Raw genomic sequence first — 20334 nt, 5'->3', positions numbered from 1 at the left:
TAAGAGAGCAATGTCACACACACGCCGCCGGTGGCTCTTTCCGTGGTGGTGAAGGGCACAAAGCTGCTTTCTGTCCCGCCTCCAGCCACCTGCTAGGGTGTGCCATCAGTACCCCACTTACGGGCCTTGGTTTTTCCTTCCCTCCCTCCCAGGAGGGAGCCTGGGGCGGAGAGGAGGTGGGACAGTGTAGGCTGTGGGAGGCTGAAGCCCTGAAATAGCTCATGGTTGAGATGCATTGCCTCAACAGGCTGAAACGGCAGGAGTGGCTGAGAAATATGGAAGATCAGTGGCAATTTGGTGTAAGGTGTGGGTCAATTAAAATGTCAGAGAAGACCAGTTGAGGTATAGGGGACTGATGTTTTTAAAAAGAGCCTCTTGCAACTTTCAGTGTCAGTTTTTTCTGTACACAAGCCTTTCATACCACTTATTTGACAATTACCTTAGTTCAAGCAGTAAGAAACCTTCTCTAAATGAGGTTTTTTGGAGATCCACATCCATCTGAGTTATTAAGAACAAGTAGCATAGGGGGTAGTCTTAATGTTGCCTTTCCTTTCTTTCTTGGAGTGGCAAATAGGTCATACCCAAATCCAGCCACTACTGCTGAAGATCTCCGAGCTGTACCAGCTGCCAGGCTGCAGCCATGTTCCCCTTGTCCACTCCTTTGCATTACTTGCCACACACCATGTCGATGGCAGAGGCAGCCTCCAGGAGCCTAATCTGCCAAATCCTGGCATGCCTCAGGCCTGGCTTCCCTTTGCAGATCCACTCCTACAGACCGCCCATTGTATACTCAGTGGATTTACAAATGCTCTGCAATTTCTCTTTCTTCATCCCATTCCACATTTACTAAGATCTGCCTGCTTCAGAGTTTGGAAAGAGTTCATGTAAGAGTGCCACCTTAATTGTAACAGGTAAACAGTACCCTGCGTGTTGCACCTTGAGTGCAACCTGACCATGGTGCCATGTGAATGCAGTTACAAGCACTACAGCCACCTCAAAGCTCTCATTTAGAAACAGGACACACTTGTATGACATCAACTACCTGATGCAAAGAACTGTGCATCCTGAGATACCTGAGGTTGTACTTTATCACCTTTTCTCTGTGCTAAGGGAAACAAGACCAAAGAAAAGAAATGAAAATCTGCTGTGATAGATTTATCCCTTTTATTTATTAGTTTAATAAAAATAAATGTTTGCTACATTTCCTGTTATTAAATATATGACATGAAATAGCTTTTCACTCAAAAATACGTAAGTAATAGAAATCAAAGGCTTCTGTTCATAATCTACTTGTGGAAAACAAATTCATAGTAGGATTCAAATTTAATTGGATTCAACAACACACTGTCTGCACTGATGTTAATTAAAGACATGAAACTATCATACTCTTTGCAATGAAAAATTAGTCAAGTCAGTGTCTTATTGGCTGACCTATAGGTTTACAGTTGTTTTTTAGAAATTAATCTTTATCATAAGCATTGGTATCAGACCTAATAGGAGAGAACATGTCACAGGATTTCGTCCTATTCCACAACAGGAAGCATCCATCCTTCCATCCCCACAGTGAATTAGTTCACCTATTGTTTTTTTTTTTTCTTTTGTCAATCACTCATGAGAGGTGACACTGCAGAGGATCCAGCTCTCACCAAGCTTTCTTCTGCATTTTTCCCAAGAGAGCCCACCTATTTCTTACTGAACACCTCTTTTAGAGCAGGGTGATATTCTAGGGCTAACTCCTTCAGTCATTTCACAAGGAAAATCCTCTTAGGCCTCACCAAGCGTGTAGTTGTTATAACACCCTCCAAAGACAGGACTTGGATTACAAAAAAATGCAAAATGCTGGGATAATTTTTCTCTTGTTCCATACCAGCCTTTCCTTAATTTTTAAACCTATTTTAATCTGCATAAAGGATCTTGGTATTTTTGCATAAACACTTGTGTGTTGGAAAGAAAATATACTGTTAGAGCAAAAGAAAAGAACAGAGGTAATCAGAAGGAGGTTGAGTGCCACTCCTCGTTGGGATCAATAGTGAAATTGTTAGATAGAACATGTGCTTTCTGTGGTCATATCACACTATTTTCTTCTAGTAGCTGTCAAGGCAGTTCTCATCTGTTCAGTTTATGCAGAATAAATTACACACTGCTGATCCTCACTCTTTTGTCTTCCAGAGGACAGGTGGATATGGCACAAACATCTGGAAAGAGAAAAGGTAGAAAAGATCTACTACAAATCAAAAACAACAGAAGAGCTGAAGCAAAGGATGGAAGGTAACAGTGGTCACCAGAGTCACCAAGAGTCACAGAAGTGGACTGGGCAGCTGGACAGTACACGTAGAAGCTGGAGGAAAGGAAATGAACACTGGGCAACCTGCTGAAGGGAGCAGGACATTCTGGATATTCATGTAAGCTGCACTGCAGTTACCAAGGGGATGTTGCCAATTACAAATGGGTCAGAAATAGGGAAGGAAGTATGTAGGTGCTACAAAAGATTTGTTGGTCTCTGTCAGAGTCTACCCATCTTTTATTATAACATCTCCTGCCCACTGCACTGCAGTTGTGCTGCTCCTGAGACCTCTTGTCTGAACAATCTTCTTGTTGCAGCTCAGGAGAGAACCTGCCTTGCTGTTCTCTCAGGGGGACTGATAAACCCCTTGACACAAGTATAGACACAGCAAGGAAGTTCTCTAGTTTTTTTTGTATTAAAAAAAGTAATACTGGTTATTCAAAAGCGTTGCTATTTTTTATGCTGCCCTGCTTGGAGAGAAGGGCAGTCCTCTGAGAGGCTTACAGTCTACATTTAGAAGAAGATGAGTCACAGGCAGGGAAAGGGACTCACTGGAAGGGAAAGAATTATACAAAGGTCAGATGAGGGGGTTTGCATCTCTTGCTTATGGCATCACACATTTCTGAGCAACAGGCCTATTCGCCTTTCCAGGGTTAATTCCAGTATTCTCAAAGGCTTTGCAGGTCTGTTCCCATTTGCCCTAAACTGCTGCAAATCCCAAAGGAGCACCCAGTTGGCTGAGCTGAAAGAACAGACAGGCATTTTGAGTGTACTCACACATCAACATGCATACACGTATGAGGATACCTTGCAAGGCCCCAGAGATCTGAATTTCCACAGCCTCTTTCATCAGTTCAGGCGTGTAGTCAGTTCCAGATGACTGCAGATGCAATCTGGGTCAGGGCAGTGATGCAAGCCTTGGTCACCCCACAGCTTGGCTACATTGCTCCATCATATGGATGGTGGCCAAGCTGTACAGCAGAGCACAACAGAGGCGAGAGAGAAGTCCTTAGGAAAGTTAAAGGAGTAGTGATATGCATGACTGAAAAATGCAACAATAAGGAACAAAAAAAATGGATTAGAACTACATAGATGACAACATCAAAAGGAGACAAAGAAAACAAAAATAAAGCACAGGAGCAATAAAGCACAATGAATAGGGGATAAAAGAGCACCCAGTAAGAAGAGTCATTCAATTTTTATCATGAAGTTTTTCTGTGACACTGCTGCCACAAGTACCTCACTAGCAATACACATCTCAGTGAGACCACATTCTCATGTTTCCCTCCTGCCCCGCTGTCTTAGTACCTGAGGAAAACACTTCTCACTACAAACCCACAGATGAGAACCCAAGACAGTCACTCACTGTCCCCACAGTGAGACCTGTGGCTCGGGGGTCTCAGCATGCAGGAAGCCTCAGCACTGGGATCCACTTCTCATCCCAGCCTGCCCAGTGCTGCCAGAAATGCTCTGCAGCAACCCTGAGACAGGGAAGGGGGTTATCTGTGATGTGTCACATTTTTTCCTGCCACTGAGCAGTGTAGTCATTTGTTTCATTAAATGGCATTCTTGTACCCAGCACTAATTTTATCCCTTTACAAATATGTTTTTCATGCTAGCAACTCAAGAGCAGCTCTCCCCCTGTACAGTCATTCTGCTCTCATGCCTCTCTTACCATTACTCACACTTATTGCAGTGAGGCCAGATTCAATAAAGGGCCTGGCTGCTGCGGTGCTGAGCACTGCAGTGTGTCCTTGCCTAAATCCACAGCTCCAAATTAAGACACCCTGTCCCAGTGCACAGTGAAGGCAAAAATTAGAATACCTAAGAATGTAATCTTCATTGTCCATTCTGTTAAGATGTTGAAAAGAACCATTCAGACACACCAACAAATCTCTCAATACACCTCATCCGCTGCTGAGTTAATCATAATGATGGGGTTGTACCTTGTGTGGAATTCCAGATCTTCAGCCTTTCCTTAGGCACCTACTTCATGCCCTTGCAGGGGTCATGGACCCCTCTGAGCCCGTACACTATTTAGTATTCACCCAGGAGTTCAGGTTTCCCTCCTCTGCTCAAAAGGGCAGAAAAGTGCTTTAACAGCATGGCACACGTGTGTGGAGCGAAGAGATTTTGGTTGAAGCTGTTGCACAGCACACAGAATCCCAGAATCATCATATCATAAAACCCTAGAATGGCCTGGGTTGGAAGGGACCTTAAAGATCATCTACTTTGAACTCTATTGCCATGGACAAGGATGCCTTTCACAAGGCCAGGGTTCTCAGAGCCCCAGCCCATGATCTTGGATATTCACAGGGATTGGGCATCCACAACTTCTCTGGGCAACCTATTCCAGTGCCTCACCACCCTCAGTAAAGAATTTCTTCTCAGTAACTGTTTTTCTTTCAGCTGTAATGATGGGATGGAAAGCCAGTGGGACTGGAAGGGCTGGGGCAGACATTCTCAGCACCATCCTGTGCATACATCTTCAGCATATGTTAAAGTGGTGTATTTGGGCAACTCTAGAAGTGGGTATTTGTAACCCTCCTCCCTGGCATGCTACACATGAAGCAGGTGCTGGGGGATCCATGGTTCAGACTTGGGTTTTGCCAGCTGGCTCTCACTGTCAGTTCCTACAGTACAGGACTCCTGTGGGCCTAACATAAGGCACCTCGAGCAGCTCAGCCCTGCTCTGCAGAGCTTGCAGGAAACAAGGGAGCCAGAGAACAGCAGGTTGAGAGAAAGGGATAGAATTTGTAACATTAAGTGCCATAATAAATAACCAATTAAGCACAAATTTTGATTGATATGTCACTCATCTGCAATTGCATACTTTTGGGTATAGTTTCTTTGAGAAGGGCAGAAACTTGCAAACACAAGGCAGCTGCTAAACACGAGTCTTGGCTTTGAAACTGAGTCAGTCAGGCATTTTAGGTTACCACACTGTGTAACAGCTATACATTCCTTGCTTCTCAAATAAACTTTGGGCATCAGCAACCTTGCCTGCTTCAGGGAATAAAGTCCCAAGTTTCTCAACAACAAAATACTCCAAGCAAATGTAGCAATGGAAAACAAACAGAATCTAAAGCCAAACAGTAGCTGGCATATTAACTAGTTGAGTCTATAGATTGAAAATTTAACACGCCATGCAGATGTACACCGCTCTTTATGAGAAAGTCTGTTCAGTTTTCCTTAGAAACAGGAAACAATACAAATGGTTCTACAAACTTCTGGTACTTGATACAGGGATTTTTCACTTTTACCTACTATGGATTGGCAAGTACGTCTCCTGTTAAAACTCAAATTTCCTCTTTTTGTTGCCATTCTCTGTTTAAAGTTCTCAGAAATTATTGCAGTGGGGAGCTCCTTATTATACAAAGCAAGGAAAGCTTAGTAGGACATGCATGTAAAGTGGGGGTTGGGTTTTAAAATCAACAACACTGGAAATTAATACTACTAAAAAAAAAATTCTAATAGTTATATGTGCTGCAAATCCAAGTGCAGCATGTGTTTACTGGAGACATAATACAGCCATGGCTACTGATTACCCTTTTTCAATCCTACAACTCACTGAAATATACTGATTTTGAGCTGAAAATATAATCTGTAGAAATGGAGTGCTGTGTGCTCATTGTTTAATCCTTGATGTCTCTTCTACCTAGTTTTGTAACTGCAGGTAAGCGATAAAAATACTTTCCCAGATAAAATGAACAAAGTTCAGGAATGCATGGCACTCACACCACTGCCAACATTCAGTGTCACCTTGCATGATACATTCACTTTCAGCCCCAGATGATGGACTACATTTCGTAATAAATCTCTGTTTTCTCATCCTTTTTAGCCCTCAGTGTCTCCTTAAAGATCCACATGCCAGGCAGTTCTGGTGCCCCTGCAAAAACCCAGTACTTGTGGAAGACTTTGTCTTGGCTACTCCCAGTATTTCACAAACATGAATCCCACTTTGAATGCCTGTTACACACAATGTATCATTCCTAGAGGAAATGTGAGGGCAGAAGGTTCAACTAGGACCCTACCAGGAGCAAAAGTTGTGAGCAAAAAAAGTATCTCAGATTGCTATCTATCTTTAAATCCTAATTATGTATCTGTATAGTTTTCATCAAATTCTCCATATTTCTTTAAAATGTTTGTCTTCCAGACTTCCTGAAGACTTTTACCATTGAATTTTTAACCATTAAAATTGGCATTTCAAAACCACCATTGTTTAAAAACAATGTAGGACCAAAGACACCATAATGTTTTCACCCAGAAGGCCATCTATTCGAGGTATGTAAAATGCTATCCCCCTCTGGAGACTTCAGTGGAAATCTGAAGATTTTACAGCCACAATGGCCTGGCTCCAGAATATTCCCACAAAAAAAACCCAAAAAAAACCAAAACCAAACAATGAGCAATTAAAACAACCAACCCAAAAAATGCTGCCTCAAGCTGCAGTGACCCCTCCCTTTCTGAGGCTACCAAACCAAGCCCTGCCATGCTCTGATTCTGTTTGGTGTGTAGCTTCCCAGTACTTCTAAATACTGATTCTCTGTTAATTCTACTCATCAGCCAGCACCCGCAGCAAAGCAGGTGTAGGTTTACACCTGTTCACGTGTGTGTGAACATACACGTGTATACGTTCTCCCCAGATGTGGTTACATAAAACCAGCTAAAAAATGGACTTGGATTGCTCTTAGTGACAGCAGTAGCACCTTATTTTTGTTTAATACTAAAATATGAGATGTTTTGCTTTTGTTATTGAGTCACATAAATGTCATATCAGTCTTATCACATGACTGTTGCTCACTTCCATGACTTAGCTCCCCCTGTCAGTGTTATTTCAAGAGGCATAATACAGCACAAGAGGACTGGAAACAAGTGACAGCAGTGGAAGTGCCTCTTTTAATGGCAGAAAGCCTTGTAGGATGACACAGGCAAATCAGGTCAGAAAATTTTTCCTTGCTGAAGGCCTAACTCAGTGTTCCTACCATTTCAGTGGGAAGTCCACAACTTCCTTCCAATTCAGAAAGGTTAAGAGAAGAACAAGAGAAAGAACCTGCTATGAATAGGAATCACTTTCTTTAAAGAATCAGACTCATGATGGAAGAGGAAAATAACTTTCAGGAATCAGGGTTAAGTATCAACCAAGCATGTTTCATTTCACATTCATACCATCACTCTACGGTCACACCTCTGCCCTGTAAGCTTCAAGATAAATGTCTGCAGCTCAAATCCCACTTTACAGAAAAAAAAGTACAAGAAACCATTTAGATATAATGCTTTTTTTTTTTTTACTAGTCTTTCATACTGTCTCTTACCAAATGAGCTCTCCATTTTCATGACTTGTTCACTTCTAGGTAAATGAAGGAAGTTTAATTCTTATAATCAATTCACTTCTTTGCTTCAGCAACTACTGAAAGTGCCAGTGGTAGCACTTAATGCATAAATTGATGATAAGATTGATTCTATCATTTAGTTTTCTATTGACCACTGAACAGGAAGTTACCACCTTAAAACATATTATTTCTCTTTGAATAACCTGCTACAGCTGTGGACTGAAAAATAAAATTAAAATGGATGACTGAGCAATGATTGCTTAACTCCCTGCCCTGTGGAGATTTCCCAAAACCCAAAATGCCAAGTAAAAATCTAAACTGTCTGGCTAGAGGACAGCAGCCTTGCTGAAAAACAATGTTCTTTCATCTTTATATTCTTCTGTTAATTCTTCAGTACTGCACTAAGTGCTGTATGTAAAAATCATACAATCCAAAAGGCAGGGAAAAAAAAAAAGCCACAAGGTCTCAGGTAACATCCCAAGGAAGCTGATTAGCCATACATTTTAGAATGCAACATTGTCTTGGCCTAGATGCCTAAAAACTTACCTAAAAATTGTTCCATTAAGACTCCTACAAGTAGCCAATCCAGGCATAAGAAGTAAGGTAGCACTGCATGAATTCAGCCATAGTGTCCAAACCAAACACAGAGCTCAGAGCAAACACAACCAAACTATTCTGCTGCTATTAAGAGGCATAAAAGGAAATTAATATGACAAAAACCAGCAGCACTTCCAAAATGGACCCAGTGTAAATTAACATATCCATCTTGGAATCCATTGATACACAAGAATGTGGTATTATGGGAGGGGATATCCAAGATTCCCCAAGTCAAATTCCCCACTACTATGCAGAACCCAACACAGATGTTCTTTCCTGGCTATATCAAACTTCCTTCTAAAAGAAATTTAAACTTGTTTCTCATTTGAAACCACTCCACAATATCATTAGTCTGGTAGTTAGAGCTGTTCCTGCAATTTCCAGCGAAGTCTATCCATTATTCCTTTTACACACATTTATTTTGCTTTATTCTGATCTTGAGCTCATATAATTATTTTCCCTCCTTATATAACAGCGTAAGTGTCACTTCTGTGTCTTTCTGTTAAGCCTCTCTATTCCTTTTAACATCCATGTGGTTCTTTTCTACATCTGTTCCATCCATCTGTTTGAACCCATTTATCTGAATGTGGGTGATAGTTGGGCTCCAGATAAGGTCTTACTAATGCCATATACTTTGACATCATAATATATAATTATAAAATACTATACATTATTAAAATTATATTTTTAAAAACTTATAATTACATTAAAAATATAGTCATATTTTTATACATACAGGAAATCCATCCCTTAACACTTTCTAGGACACTATCTTTGTTTTTTATTATTTTCTCAGCAATGTCACACGCTATCATTCTACTGCTATTACACCAACTACCAACCTGTCACTGAAGCTATGAACTCTTCTAGAAAAAATTGTGATCAGTTTCTATTTGCATCACTAAAACTCATCTAATTCTATTAATCTCAGTTTTGATTCATCTTGTCAGCACATGGATATTCCAGTCCTCCTATCAATACAGTCTACCTGTTTTGTGTCTTTAAGATTTTATCATTGCTGTACTTTTTCACTAGTGTCACTAAGGAAAGAATTTCAACAGTCCTCAAAAACTCCAGTTTGCAGCCTTCTTTCCATCAGTATAATATCTTTCCACCTTTTATCTGTCAATTCATTCCAAAGTCACCTTACAATGCAATTAATCAAAATTTTCTCTGTTTCACATTATTTCCTCACATGGAACAGTATCAAAGTTTCCTCACAATGAAACATGAGGTAACAAGGTAGCCTGGCACAGTGTATTTTGCTAAAAGCCTTGCATTTTATCCTACCTTTAATTTCTCTGTGATCTTATTTTGTCCTTCAAAAATTGTCCTACAGCTAAGTGTACAATGGCTGCCAGATTAGATCATCATTATTATTAATCTTGTCTTTCCTTTGGGTACCTTCAACTATTTGACCCCTTTTACATGTGGCTTCCACTGCTAGTACAGTACAGTATTTGCAGGTAGATTATACATTTTTGGAAAGGGGATATATTGCATTTATTGAGCTAAAGCACAACTGCAGTGCTTAATGCATTGCCACTGAAATCAGAAAACAGAATCCAGGAAAACCTACTACTGCAAAACTGGAAAAGTAATGGTTAGAATGGGAACAGAGTAGGGCATACACTAACAAGTTTAAAACACCTTACAATAACTGTATTTCCCTTGCCTTGATTTTTGCTGGTTTATTTTGTTCTAGACTTTCTGATTTTGTATCTCATGCCATCTTCACCAGCTTCACTCTGCAAGTCCAAACCACCAGAGGTTGTATTGCTGGCACTGAAGGCATGTATCCCTTTTCTGTGGCTAGTCAACAATTTCTTTTATAAGCAAAACAACTTTAATTTCCCTCCAATAGAACAATACCTTCTCTTGAAAAAAACATATTTCACTTCTTTTTCTTTCTTCAGTGAGCCATCTAAGTATACTTTAAAAAATGTATTTCAGGTGATATCACTGGCAAAATCTGATGTGTTTTCTGACACAAAAATGTTTGTAGAGCTCCTCACATACCTCTCACAGAAACTGAGCAATAGAAAACAAACCTACTGTGGCATATTTCCTTTTTATGTTGATGTTTGAGCTCAACCGTGTAATTTTCTTTGCACTTTTATTTATTAGTTAACAAATAAATTAGTCTTCTTCTGAATCTCAGTAGGATTACTCTTAGCAAGGAAAATAACCTAACAAGAATCTTTCCATTCCCAAGAGAAGTTTAAGCAGGCTCAACCCCAAGTTCAGCTGACTGTGGATGCATGACACCACCGTCTTTCAAGATCTGCTTCCAAAACGTGAGGAAAACAAAAATACACAAACAAAATTAACTAAATTCACTTCCGGCTGATTTATTATTTGTCATTCCTTTGATACACAGAGTAAGTTATCTCCAGTTAATTAACAAGTTACTCTAAAACATCAGAAGGTTTAACAAGAACTGACTTCGCACTATTGGCATAAATTATATTACATTAACACTTAGTGTTAATTGCCTCCTTCTTCTTCCCTCCCCACTTTGTCCGGAGAGAAAATAGCCCTCTGTCAAGTAAACTACCAAGTTCTGTTTGCTTCCTGGGTTTGTCCCATAACTTCAACGCGCATCAGCACTTTCACGCACCGTCATTCTTCCACTTCACACTTGACAAACTCTAAGGAAAAAATCCCAACTTGCAGATAAAAGCACCGGATCCTCCCTTGCCACGTGCCAGCCTTTTCTATCCGCGCCAGCTGAGCAGCGGAGGAGGCCGCAGGAAGGCATCTACCGGCCCTCGGGCTCGGTGCGGAGCTCCGCGCAAAGTGGAAGCAAAGGTCCGCACAAGCACTGAGCCCGTGAGCCGGTGTCTCTCCGGGGTCCCGAGCAGCCACAGGTGCGGCGGAGCCCCAAAGCCAGCGCGGACGAACCGCCCGTGTGATTTAACCAAAGCAAATCCTTCTCGGGAGGACGCGGCTCGGGGCAAGCCCTGCCGAACTGGGCTAATGCCCCATGGCCCGGCCCGGAGCCGCGGGCAGCGAGGGCCACCGGGAGGCCCCGGCTCTGGCCCTCATCCCGGCCCCACGGATATCGGGGCTGGCCAGTACTGGCCAGGCACCCCGGCACCACCGGCTCCGGGGCAAAGCCGCCACTGACCTGCCGGCGCTCGAGGCGCGCCCCCGGCCGGGCCGCGCTCCGAAGCCGCTGCTCAGGGCGCGGGGATAATGGCGGCGCTCGCCGAGACACCCGGCCGGACAGGACAGGACACGACAGGACAGGACAGGACAGGACAGGACAGGACAGGACAGGACGGGCCGGGCCGGGCCGGGCCGGAGCTCCCGCCCGACGGGACAGCTGCGGCACCCCCACACCAGAGCGGGCGGGCGCCGTCACGGCCACAGCCGGCGAATCCCGGCCGCTCGTGGCGGGTCCCGTCATGCCGCGGCGCCTACAACTCCCGCCGGCCCCCGCGGCCCCGCCGCCGTTAACCCTCTGCGGCGCCGAGGCGCCTCCGCCGGCCCGCCCGGTGCCCCCGCGCCTCTGCCCGGCGCCTCCTGCCCGGCACCCCGGCCCGGCACATCCGCGGCCCCCGGGGAAGCGCCACTGCGCCCCGGCTCGCCGGCGGAGCTCGCTCCGAGCGGCCCGGCCCGGCCCGGCCCGGCCCAGCGGCGGGCCCCGGGCCGCTGACACTGTGGCGGGTTTCTGGTCCCGCAGTGTGGTTTCTGGTCCCAAGCACAACTGTTTGTTACCGACACTAACTGCACGCTTCCTGCGATATAGTAAAAAGCAGGTGAAATACCTCATTCTGGCTGGTGGGGCTTTAAAAAAAAATTCTTTATGTTTGAGGGGGCAAATTGCAATAAGCAAATTAACTCAAAAATAGCTTTACAAGCACCAGAAAACTTTGGGACAAAGTTTCTAGGAAATGCTGGGCTATCCTATAGTGAAACTAATGTGAAAATCAGTCACACACTCATATTCTGCCCTCCTTCCCATACACTCTTCATACAGGTGCTCAGTATACGTGTGACTAACACATTCATCTCTTTTTCAGCTCCTCTCAAAATAAGTAGCAAACAATGTGCATGCAACTACCCTGCTGGGAACTAAAAAATATCCCGGAGACTCAAAATAAATTTATAAAGTCAGTGAGGGACAGGAGCAGATAGCACAAGTTAAGGCAAAATCAGCACCTCAGGGTAAAACCCTCTGGTTCTCACCCAGCCCCCCTCCAGAGCTCGGCATTGCACCCCAAAACAGCCCCTACACACATGCAGAGCTCATCCCCTATTTTTCTATTTTATTTGCTGCTTTTTTTTTTTTTTTTTAATGAAAGTCTCATGCAGCAAATAAAAGTCAAATAGCTCTAATTTGTAGTGCTACAGACTGTAACATGCTCAGACGTGTAACTGCCTGACAGACTACACAGAAATCTGGCTTAGGCTCCAACCTCTGAAACAAATGCAAATATCCAGAAACATTCTGCTATTTCTCCAATATTAAATTACAAGTAAAACAAACCTAGTGCCAGATTTTTCATACAAATACGTCTTTAAAAAAAATCACTACAAATTTATTATTTATTTCAAACTATAAACAACACAGAGGAAAGAATCACATATACGTTTTTCTTTTCAGAAAAAAAACAAACAACTTATCTATGAGAAAAGCACACACATAGCTCCTTTTTTTTAAGTTCATTTTTTAATACTCTGCCTCTGAAATCAGCCTACAAGCCCATAGATTTATCTAGAGAAAACACAGTTGGAAAACCTTTTTATGTTGCACTGTTTTTGGACCCTTACAGGAGGTTTTTAAAGACAATTCACAACCACACTATTTCAAACAGCACAAATACAATTATTTAGAATTTATTCTTTACTGTAGCAATTTTTACTCCGGTATATTTTTCAGAGTTTCCTGGGAAAACACAATCAGTCCCCATCTAGTTTAGCGCACCTATACTGTTAACTCTTTCTCTATAGTTTTTCTTAACAAATCAACCACAAATGTTTTATAAGTGTTTACATATACATAGTAAAATAAGAAGAAGGACAATACCACAAGAGAAATGCTCAAAACCAAACTGAAGGTGTAAATGACCTCCTGCCATGTTCCAGACGTACCTATAAAATCCCTGCTCACTGGTACAGGATTATACATGCCATCATAAGTTCAGCCTTTTTATATTTTGTACTATTTTAACACCCTAAATTTATAGATTTTTAAAAGTGGCATGTTAAAAGGGCTTTATTTAAGAATTTCAATGAAAATAGTGTTATGTTTTGTCATATTACCATAATCCTTCTTTTTAAATCACTTAGAATTTCAGTATAACCTAATTAAGTAATTTTAAGTAAGTCTTAACCCAAATACATAGATCTAATAAAAATGTATTTTGCAAACAGGGAAAATAGACTTCTAAAATGGATTCCTCAGGTATGAACAAAGATGCTTGAACATTTCCTCCCCACAAACTCTGAGATCTGAACTATTTCACAGCACTTACATTTAAAACCAAAATACTTATAAGAAAACAAATTTCACCAAATATCTAGTATAATATTTCATCCCAATTGTATTTATTTATTCCTTTTATATTTGAAAGAAATCCTTCTATTTTCTTTGAGGAGAGAGAACAGGGGAAGAAAAATACTTAAAAATCCTAACTACCTATCTGAACATACTATTTATTTCAAAACTCTTCTAACAGCTGTTTATACTTTATTTTAGATAATGTATATTATTTTGCCTGTAGAAATATTATTATTTAGATTTCTGCCTTTTTAAAGGCTACAGAACAACATTATATATTTTAGAGACTTCTAATCATTTTTAATCTCTCACTTTTTTAAATGCTACAAACATCACATTTGGTAAATGGAATTTACATTTCTCTCTTGTCTTAATTATCAGAGTTGAATCAACAATTCAAACCAGGAAGAACAAGTGACGTACCGTAACACAACAGCAACTCCAACACTTTAACACAGCTCCTCTATCTATTGGTGTATAAAAAGCTTACACAAAGTAAAAAATACCTCAGAAATACAGACTCTTTCCTGATCAGAAAATTTTACTTATTGACTAATTTGACCTCAAGCAACTGCATTTTTCTCAGAAAGAATCCTATCTAGAGCTTTATGCCATTTACTGACCTTTGCTTAATTAACCAGCATGCTTTAAAACCAAGTCTCGGCCCTTCAACTTAATCAAAACAGACTACTTTTAATTGCTACCACATCAAATATATTTGTCAACACAATAAAACCACATACAATTAGAAAGAACTATTTTTTCTAGCCCTCTCTTTGACCAACCAGAGATTGTAGCATCTACTTCCAATTTATTAGCTATTCTAATATGAAGCAAACTGAAACACACAGCACAGTTCACAAATATATTGATCTTTCTATAACATTCTATCATTTGCATCTTTCAATGGGAAAATCCGGTATACCACTGTCAGCACTGCTGTTCTCCTGCAACCGATCGGACATCAGAAGGACTTGGCATTAACTTCCCTCCCTCACAACACTTTGCCTTCTCGCCTCTCTCAAAATAAAACAAAAGTATCTGTGTTTGTCTGAAATGTCAATAAACACCAAAATCTAAAAGGCCAAAAGGTCAGGTATTATTTAATCTGGACAAAAAAGCTATTTTTTCTTTCTCTCTCAAGCCATCAGAAAGAGCGTGTTACCTGAGATGAGATGCCCATGTCCCTCGGACGTCTGTCCTTCTGTCCAGAACAGGGGCTGTGCTACGCTCTCTGTAATATAAGAGGGAATAGATTAAAATTATTGTATACCCAGGAACATTTTTGCACATTCAGATTATCTGGCCTTCAAAAAGCTTTATATCTTTTGGTTTGAAAAGCATTTTAAAAACTCCTATTACATTCTAGTCTGAGTCTTCAAAATTGGTTTTTATAAGTCAGGTACACATGTCAAAAATTAATTCCATACATTGTCATTTGAAGTACCAGATTCCCTAGGCCTGGTTTTCAGTTCTTAGAGGCCTCTCTATCACTGCATGCACCATCCCATTAGCAACATTTAATCTGCAAATGGTATGATGTTATATTAAAAAAAAAAAAAAATTACATACATTGAAAAAATTTTAAAGCCATTTACATGAGGGACAAAGGCCTGAGATATTTCTTCCCACAGCAACTTTTCCCTCCTTTGCTTTAAAAGTTGAATGCCTTCCCAGATAAATAAGGTCTTTGTTTTACCCATTTTTCTGTGATTTGTATTATTTTGTACTTACTTCTGATGCTGCAGAATTTACATAGGCCTGTAGTTTTGATACTTCCCTCTCCTCCCTCCACCTGTGAGGTAGATACCAGCTAAAATCACTGTCTATTACCACTTCCCCCCCACTTTTCCCTCTAAACTTTTCCAAACAAATGTGAGAGGGAAAAATGCTTAAGATAATGAGTAGAAATTCCTTGTGTTAAATTGAAAAAAAAAAAAAAAATCTTGCTTCAGTTTGTCATTTAATAAGAATTTTCAACATAAATCATGGTCAGAAAGCCTCAGCACTGTAGGGTGTAGTATTCATGACTAAACTGCCCTAAAAAAAAAAAATCAGTCCTCTCTTACCCCTTTTCCTTCCATTTATTTACCCTCCTCATACTGCTTAGATCTACAGCGGACTGTTGAAGCACATGTATTTTTACACACAATTTCCTAGGCACTGACAAATGTGAATCAAGGAAGAATTTTGCACAATGTTAACTTATCTAAACCACTTATTTCCTCCATTCTCTCTTTTTTTTGTCCATGGCACCCAATGCTTTTTTTTTACCCTCTGCTGTTGTTTTGATTGGTATTTCCCCACTTTCCTGTACATTTATCTCCTGCTGATCCTACTAGATCGGGCAGGAATAATTGAAAGTCTGTCTCTCCCCATTGCTACACTTCCTCTCATTTTTGGTGTTTCATCAATTAAACACATTCAACCATTATTTTAATATATTTTTAAAGATATTTTTTCTTTCCCTTCTCTAGAAACTTTCTGATTACAGTCACCAATACTTCTGTAAAGCAAGGTCATTTCTGTCCTGCTCTAGCACGTGCTTCTGTCAGAATATTAAGGATACATGACTTACAAGTCTGTGCTGCAACACATGCAAAAGGAAAAGGCATGTGAAGGAAAAAGAGGGTAACACGTACAGATGCCCCTAAATATCATTTAAAAAAAAAAAAAAAGACATTTTTAATTGGTTCTGACTTTTTAAAGAGATACCATCATGAGAAAACACCTATCTTAGGGGGACTCTGTCTAGATCACTAACAATACTTTTTTCACACTAATAAAAGTAGAGGAAATTTTAAAATTCAAATTTACTGTTAAGCATCAGCACTCTAGGATTTCTGCATTTCACTCAGCCTGGGAAGGGAGAGTTGCCTGTTGGTTTCACTTTTGTTCTCAGCTAGTTTCACTTTCATGCACTGGCAGAATCTTTTATGTTCTTGGTTCAGCAATGTTAAAGACAACATTTGCATCTTTAAGCAATCCTCATTATGCTTCTAATACAAACAATTTGTATCCATGTACTTCCCAGGACACTAAGAAAAAGTAATTTGGGAGCCTAAATATAATGGGTAGCATGCTTCTAAAGAAGCAGCTTCCACCTGTCTCATGTTGGGTTGTAGTCTGCCTTTTTCTTTCCCTGAAATCAGTAAGAAATGTGCCATTCACTTCAGTGATAGCAGGATCAGGCCACTGGGTCTGTAAAATGCAACAAAAGAATGCCATATGCAGACCAATATATTCCTTTTAACATACGTTTGCCTTTAATTATTTTCCTACGCAAACTCAAGGGGAAAAAAATGGTCCCTGCATTTACCTTTCTGTATGCTTTTAAATTAGCAATAAATACTCTTCTTGACATAGGCCATAGGAAATTAGAGGGCATATGTTCACTTTGGTTTGCATGGGGAAAGAAACACTGTGTGTCCCTGCTACCAGCTGTGGTAACTCTTTCTCCTGCTTGTGCCAAGTGCAATCTATAAAACACACTCCAGCCCAGACAGAACTTTTACTGTCTTGCACCAGGACCTTGTCTAACTAAAGTTTCCAAAGCATACATTTGTGTAACCCTCATTTTTTCAGGATAAACCACAGTGCTCTAAGCGACTAAATCAACAGCAGGACAAAGACTGGCTTGCATCTGTATTTTCCAAATACAATTTTTTCCAAACCTGTATGTACCCTTTTATATTACCTTCCCTGTCTATGGTATACACTCCAAAACACGGCTGTGAACTCACACACATGGAGGCAAGCACATATACATAGAGTGGAATCTTCCTCTAGGTATCAAAGCACTGCAGTTTCTGCCTTTGTAGACATAAGGGCTTCTGAGACACTGAGATTTAATGGAAAGACTTAGAGGTTTATAGGAGCCGTGCAACGGTTACTTTTCAGCTTCTTTCATAGACATTCTGTGTCCCACAAGCACACGTAGAAATTACCACTATGTGCTTACAGAAATTGTCAAGTTTACATGCCGAAAGTCAAATACCGAAAGCTCATATATGCAACTCCTGTGAGAATACTTATATCATAGTTTTATTTACACTACTGTTTAATTTACCATATGAAATGTGAATAAAAACACAAGTGCATTGTGATCATGTACTCATCTACTCCACATTCACACACTTTTCTATCCCAGTTATCTGTGGCACTGTGTATCTGACTTACATTGTCACATTACACACCTAGACCATGAGCAGCTTCCACAGTACAAGGTAGCACACATTCCTGCTTTCGCTTTTCTTGGATATTACTACACAGGAGTAACTGCTCTCTCAAAGAATTTGTCTTTGCCTTCCATCTCAACCATAATATTTCCTCTCCTTTCCCCGGAAGACATCCTTTTTGTTTCCAAGGCAAGTTCAACATGAGACTTACACTAAATTTCAAGCGTGCAAATATACCCCATGTTTGGTGGGGTTATTCAATCATTTAGGTAAACCACACCTTAAGGTGCCTCAGTGCCATACAAAAACAGACCACTGTGACCCGGGTCACAGAAAACTTAGTTTACTGGAAAGCATGATCACAACACTGACTTTTACATATTCACAACATGCTACATTTGCATCCCTGGGTATCCATCCACATTCCTCGTAAGTGTCAAAATTCACTCTTTCCTAACAGCAGCATCTAAGATTGTTTGTCCCTAACTTTCTAATGTCCAACCACACCGCTGATAGACTGTTTTTGTAGGAATTACCTATTGCATATATTTTACATCAGTCTTTCACCCACAGCTGCATCTGCCCCAGTAATAGTGTCCTGGGAAAAAGACTTTGATAGTTCTAGCTTTCCTTGCATAGCTTTTAGGGCAAAAACCCTGAGTCGTATCAATTTCTTTAATGTAGCATGAAGCTTAAGTGAACACTCAAGAATCACTAAATAATCTATCAATTAATATTGGTGGAATCAGATAAATGATTACAGGAAATACAACGGCCTGTTTCAAAAGTTTCCTTTGAAGGATGTACTTCATAACTTAGCTTTGCTCTTAAATGCTGTTCTTGGTGCACTCTGGATCATTCTAACCTGTATTTAACTGAATTTTATATAAATATTTGCTGTACATTTTTGTGTTTCTAAAACTAGAATAACCAGATAATTTTATCTGTGTGATTGCCTTTTATCTTTCATCTTCCAATTAAAAGGATATTAAGGCCTCACGGCAAGTATTTCAATGAACCCTTGGAAATACCATGAGAGTGGTAGAGGCCAAAGACAGTTACACAGGAAAGATGATGGAAAGAGGGTTGGTGTTACTTCAAAGATACTTAATGTTATACTAATTTCTGAAGTGCAAAGAAGGGAACTCTCCATGAGATGCCTTTCCTAGCCATGCCAGCAGTTTTGAAGGGCTCTGCGGTCTCTCCTTGGGGTTCCTAATGGTTTGCAGCCCTCTTCTGACAGGTTATGCTGCAGTACAAGAGGTTATCACAAGGACAGTCTGCTGCACTCTCCTTTTTCCTTCTGAAAACAAGGAGCAGAACAACTATTAACAAATACTTGCTCAAGTATTTGTCTTGGAAGGCACCAGGCATAACATCTGGTGCTATGTAATAGTCACATTATTCATAATACTTGCAAGTGGAGAGTAGCTGTCATGACAGGTAGGTTAAATGGAGGAACAGAGATGTGAACAGGTCAAACAGTATCTGTGACAGGTGAGGAGAGCACAGCCTAAGATCGCTGACTTTTCACCTCTCTTTCACTCCAGTTTAGTCTCAAATACACCAGACATTAGCTATCTTTACCTTTTCCTGATCTTTAAGCAGTGCCCTGATCCTAACTCAATGGGAAATTCACATAGGAGATACCAAGATGAGCATAGCAATAACCAAGCTAGCTCGGAGGATGGGAATTCATGGAGAGAATCCCAGTAGTGTTGGGACCCTTCCTTTGGCTTGTGATCTAACAGCATCTTCCTGTTTGCACAATAGGGTTATCTCAGAGATACAGTGACTATTACAACACATGGATTATAAATGATACCTGGCCCTATTTAAAACAATTAAGGTAACAGAACCTCATAGATTTCCAATAGTCTTTTGCAACTTCTAACTAAAGACTGGCTGATCAAGAGACCTGAAACAATACTCATGCAATCTCGGGAAAAATACTTTCATTCTTTCCTTAAATATAAAGTAAATATACCAGCACCAAAACTTCTTCTATGGTTCGTATCCCTTACTAAGAATAATTTTGTTTGTAGAGAAATATGAGAGAAAGGTAGCTGTAACTCAGCTTATCACAGAAACTTTTGCTGTTCTGGAATTATGCAGGTCCTCTGCCACTATCAGCAGACCTTCACTGAATCCAGGTTAAACAAACCTGCTTTCTGTTGCTTTCTGAAACTGTGCTGTTGGGGAATTCATCATTCAATGGAAACTTTGCCTCTGCTAAACAACAGTTTCTCAAACCATGGGTTGCCAAAGGACGGTGATACTCACAGTGTTAAAAACCCCCAAGTTTCTCAGGAATATCTCAGTTTTGACAGCTGGGGACTGAGAAGCTCCTGCAAGTATCTAGGGCAGCTACTGATCTACTAACTGCCTTGGCTTGCTGTCAGTAGGTCCAGTCTCCCCGAAAAAGTGACTTTT

General features: G+C 40.6%; 1 long non-coding RNA gene across 3 annotated transcripts in view; it reads right to left on the bottom strand.

Moving 5' to 3' along the window:
• Window positions 1–1167: 1167 nt before the first annotated feature.
• LOC106628147 (uncharacterized) overlaps window positions 1168–20334 on the bottom strand; it is a 57435-nt gene continuing 38268 nt past the window's right edge. The window contains exons 3-5 of one of the 3 annotated variants that reach the window (XR_015772941.1): window positions 14889–14957; window positions 3092–3255; window positions 1168–2195 (exon numbers count right to left, since the gene is read on the bottom strand). This is a non-coding gene — a long non-coding RNA (uncharacterized LOC106628147). Of the gene's footprint in view, window positions 2196–3091; window positions 3327–11344; window positions 11578–14888; window positions 14958–20334 lie in introns of those variants that run through there. The other 2 variants (XR_015772942.1, XR_001331425.2) reach the window with 2 other exon arrangements.

Source organism: Pseudopodoces humilis, chromosome 7 (genome assembly GCF_049639895.1).
Source record: "Pseudopodoces humilis isolate 2021_Gansu_Grassland_sample_001 chromosome 7, ASM4963989v1, whole genome shotgun sequence".
In the NCBI taxonomy this organism is placed as follows: Eukaryota; Metazoa; Chordata; class Aves; order Passeriformes; family Paridae; genus Pseudopodoces; species Pseudopodoces humilis.
The sequence above is the reverse complement of the archived record's forward strand: the minus strand, read 5'-3'. Positions and strand labels throughout refer to the sequence as shown.